This window comes from Impatiens glandulifera, chromosome 1 (assembly GCF_907164915.1).
Source record: "Impatiens glandulifera chromosome 1, dImpGla2.1, whole genome shotgun sequence".
Classification (NCBI taxonomy): Eukaryota; Viridiplantae; Streptophyta; class Magnoliopsida; order Ericales; family Balsaminaceae; genus Impatiens; species Impatiens glandulifera.
The window spans coordinates 57,164,168-57,169,285 of NC_061862.1; the positions used below are offsets into that span (position 1 = coordinate 57,164,168).

At 29.3% G+C, this 5,118-nt stretch overlaps 1 long non-coding RNA gene across 1 annotated transcript; it reads right to left on the minus strand.

The window, feature by feature from the left end:
• Positions 1–684: 684 nt before the first annotated feature.
• Positions 685–4,471, minus strand: LOC124922641. The gene is made up of 6 exons (XR_007097843.1): positions 4,242–4,471; positions 3,979–4,098; positions 1,747–1,837; positions 1,593–1,658; positions 1,288–1,487; positions 685–913 (listed from the first exon to the last, which is right to left on the minus strand). It is a non-coding gene; the product is annotated as an uncharacterized LOC124922641 (long non-coding RNA).
• Between the last annotated feature and the right edge of the window lie 647 nt (positions 4,472–5,118).

Genomic DNA, 5,118 nt, shown 5'->3' on the forward strand with positions numbered 1-5,118 from the left:
GAAATTAGTGTCATTTTATTTTATTTTAATTACTAGTTGAAAAAGTTAATTCTCATAAAAGTGTTAAATAAACACTCAAATTCTCTTAACATGATGACAAAATTTATTAGGTATTGTGTGACATCCAATTAAAGAATATGACTGCAAAATTTTGTCATGGAGTTGCAAATTATGGATGATATAAAAGAACCGCCTAACACTAGTAAAAAAAAGTCCAATAACGACGGTAATGGTCGTCGGTATTGAGATATAAATTGTCGCTATAAATAATTTGCGACGGTGAAAAGGCAGTCGCCAGTCGTCGGCAATGCCCTTGTCGTTATTGCCCAAAAGCACATATACCGACCATTTTTGTACCGTCTTCATAAAGCCCTCTAAGCCGACGGCCTTTACCATCGCCTTAAAATACTCTATAACGACCACTATTACCGTCGTCATAGAGGACTCTATGACGACCACTCTTACAGTCGCCATAGAGTATTATATGACGACCACTATTACCGTCGCCATAGAGTATTCTATGACGACCACTCATACTGTCGCCATAAAGAACTGTATGACGACCACTTTTACCGTCGCCAAAGAGTATTATATGATGACCACTTTTACCCTCACCATTGAGTAACCTGTTTGTAGTGTCATTTATAAATATTAAAGCAAACTAAATAATATTCTTAAAACATCAACAAACATAGAATATTATAAAATATTTAGTTTCAAGGTTTTAATAAACAATTTCCTAACTTATCATTGAACAGTAATTATGTCACAACTATTTCCTTACTACAAAAACAAAAACGAAATTACTTTAGTCTTAACAAAATGACCAATTTCAAGCCAGGAGAAAATTCATCCACTCCACACTTCAAATGAATTCTTCTTAAAGCACACAAACTGGATCTACTTTATCCACCTGAACCAAAAACAAAAGAGAATTATACAAAAATCTTACACGACTATTATATGTTATTTAACAAATTCAGAACTACAAATATAACTATATAATATTCCTTTTAAATATATTGATACATAAATCATATCATTAACTAATATCAGTATATCATTCATGATCATTCTATTTGTTCAATTTTGAACAATAAAGATCAACTATATAATATTCATTTTACAACTAATGATACATAAACTATCTCAAATCTTAATATCAATACAACATTCATGATCATTCTACTTGATCGATTCTAAATCATAAAGATCAACTATATTAAATATGTAATACGTCAACGGAGAGAAAAGAGATGTGAGAAAAGTGAGCAAAGAGAGCAATACCCGGTCTGTTGACTCCTAACAAAGCAATCATGTTCCTTCCAAAGCAATCATGCATGTTCCTTCTATTTCAAGTTAATTGAGATTCCTATTATAACTGTGCTCTTATATCAAATGTTAAAAAATTACAATCTACAACTTATAAAAACAAAAGTCTTCAATTTCTTTTTTCTAAAATCTCCATCTTTATGAATTTAATGTACCTATAATAATAAGAAAAAATAATTGTAATCAACCAATATAATAGTGAAAACATCACTAAAATTTATATAACATGTTAAACTAATAAAAATTACAAAAACAAATACCTATTAATCCATTGAACAATGAAAATTATTCATTGTCTTCTTAAATATCATCCAAAATTAACCCATCTATGAAATAGTTAACAAGTTAAAATAATCAAAATAATATTTCATAGTAATATAAATAATAAAAAATACAATGTTGTAATAATCTGACCTATATCATAAAGCGATACACTTTGTGGCATTGATGAAGTGAGAGAATGGTGTAAATTCAGCGACAAGAATGGTGATGGATACTTAAAATACTATTAAGACATTAGAAAATAGAAATAATTAAAACACATATGAATGACAAACCAACAATTTTATAATGTATAATTGAGATTCTACTAATTAATTAAATCAGTCTTGCAAAGGTTGAGAGATTTTGAAAAACAAAATTTGTAAAACAAGGCACACTTTCATGAAGGACTAGTGATTTTATCTTATTAACAAGATTATAGATAAGATGTCATGCATACAAGTTTACCTCAATAACTAACAAGAACTTGAGGTGTCCACACATACCAATAACTTGCAACTAGTATTAAAAACAATATAATAAGCAACTAGTATTAAAAACAATATAATAAAAGATGGAAAAAAATTGGTCTTTGAGGATTAATTGATCCCTTTTATAGAAAGGTGACAACATGAGTAATTAAAACATAAAACATGTTGGTACATTAACCTATTCTCATATGATGGGCCAGTTTATAGTGTAATTCAATAAAGATTCATTTGATCGAGAAGAGGAACTCATAATTTTTATTGAAAATTTTATTTAGAAGCTTAAGAGTTGAAAATATTGAATTGCAACAAATAATCATAATGGATGACAGTCAGAATGGATGATAGAATGTTTTCCATCCTAATTGTTAGGGAGGTTCTTCTCTACTTTGGTATATTAAATATATATATATATATATATATTCAATTTTCTCAATCAATTAGACAAACAAAACATACTAAAAACAAACAAAAACAGACCAGATTCAAAGAAGGCATTCTTAATTTAATAAAACCTAACCTATTTTATGAACATAATTTCTGGATAGTCCTACTTAAATACCATAAAACTACACGATATAAACAAAATTTATGCACAAAAGATGTATTTTAGGCAAATTATCATCCAAAACTAATTTACAGTCTTGATTTTATTGTTTTTCCATTTTACATATTGGTTGATAAAAAATAAGTGAAATTTCTTCTCCTGTTTAATTGGGTATTGAGTTTTCTTATAAGATTATCTTTCAAATTGATTGGGCTATTATATCTAAAATGTAATGTAAAAGCATATATTAATGATGTAAATAGATTATTCTGTATAAGCAGGGACATCAAGTAATTATATCATATTGTAAAGGCAAATCATATTATAATGGAGTAGAGTGGAAGGCTAGCTAGAGAACATTCCAAGACTTTTCTTTTTTCTTCTTCTTTCTCTAAAGTCTAATTACATTAAATAACATGATTAATGCCTCATAAGTAGATACAAGTTCCCATTTGACCCATTGAATTAACCATCAAAAGAAAATAAAATAAAAATGTATTTTATATCTGATCCTAATTAGTTTAGTGATCATGGAGTATTGAGCCTTTGATTTTTCATCTGACTTGATAAAAAATAATATCACATCACCTAACATAGCTATATATCTGACTTGCACACATTCCAAAACATTGAGATAGTAGATGGAAATTATTCATAGGATGGAGTTAGTCATTCTAAAACTGCCTCTCATCACACAATAATTTCTATGAAATTGATTTCTTTTTACTTGGAGTTACTCTTCTTTATCTTAACTTCTCTAGTCATAATCTTTTACTCTCGTTTACTAAAGTGCAATTCAGCCAGGACAAAATCTATCAAGTGTTCAATGTCCGTTCACATCCATTGTAAATGAAAATTTATCACTAAGCATACCAAAAATTCAGAATTATGAAAATGGAAGAATAACCCAAAAAAAGACCTTCCATGACAAACAAGTTAGTCTCCTCATCATCAATAGGCACAAACAAGTCAAACCTAATAGAAACTACATGATTATTCAGCCCTAACCTTTCTCTTTTGGCTCTTCAGATTTTGACCAATCTAGTTCCAAACCTGAATTATGACAATATATGTGGTGGTCTCCTCAGTTTCTTTTATTCTGAATCTAGATATATACCAATGATTAAGAACTACAAAAATGTGTGTATAGTTAGCATACGAAGCTCAATATTAAGTGATTTATAAAGAACAATCAAAGGAAAATCCAGTTGAAATCCATAAACGTGTCTATAAGTGTGTTAAGAATTGAAGGATCAGATAGGCGTAAAGATGAACAGTCCACTAATTAAGCATAAGGACATGTATAATTATTGCGAAGAAAAATAAAAACAAAACGAATCGAGACATTACCTTTCAGCTTGAGAATCGCCCTTTCCCTGCTCTAACAGCACCAAAGGTTATTGTTGATCAGGTTTACGACACAGACGTAAACAATGAATAATCGTTGATGCGACTGCGATCGATTAGAACCTTGAAAGGGGAGTTTACATAAGTCATGAAATATTTCAAGTCTCAGATGTTTGATTATTAATCTATGTTTTATAGTTTGAGTAGTAAACCTTATAGATCTGTTTTACTAACATGCCATTTTGGCGATAAATTGAGAGAAATACCTTCTATCCTTCGTGTATAGCTAGGTTGGAACGCAGGTTCAGAGAGCGATTGCGGGAACAAGGAACTGGAGCGGCCGTCAGCGGAGAGCCAGATCAAGGAGCAAGGAGTAGCTGTAATTAGTTATATAGTCTTGATGGGTACTAAGACTGTAGAATGCAAAAATTCTTGTTGTGTTTCATCAATCAATGAAAGAAAGCTGGGAGAAAGGAAAGGGTTAAAGCAACGAGAGGGAAACAGGGAGCAAGGAAAGAAGAACCGGAGGGAGCTGAAAAATATTTTAATATAAGATTTTTTTTCACTCATTAAAACTAATCTTTTCATTTTAATTATTACTAGTCAAATCAATTTTTCTAAAATTAATAGAAATAATTAAGATGGTTATTTATTATTAATAAAAAAAATATCATCATTTTAATTACTAATGGCCAAATCATTTTTTTCTAAAAATTAGTTGTAATAAGTGAGATAATTATTGTTCATTACAAACAAAATCAATCAAGCTTTAATTATACTTTGTTATTTTATTTAAGAATGAACAAGTATTTTAATTTGATAATATATAATATATTTAAATAGACCACATTTTATTTAAAAGTAAGGAGGTATATCGATGACCCAAAACAATCGATATACTGGTTACAATACCGAGGACTTTTAAGTAGTCGCTATTAAACCTTAAATACCGATGATTTTTTAAATGGTCGTTATTAAACCCCTAAATACCTACAACTATTTCTTTGGTCGGCATTGTTATGCTATATACTGATGGCTTTTGTTCCCATCGGCATTTGTCGTCGCTATTGAAGCTTTTTTTACTAGTGTAAAGATATTATATGACATTAATATACAATCTTTTACTTTAAGAGTAATATGAGT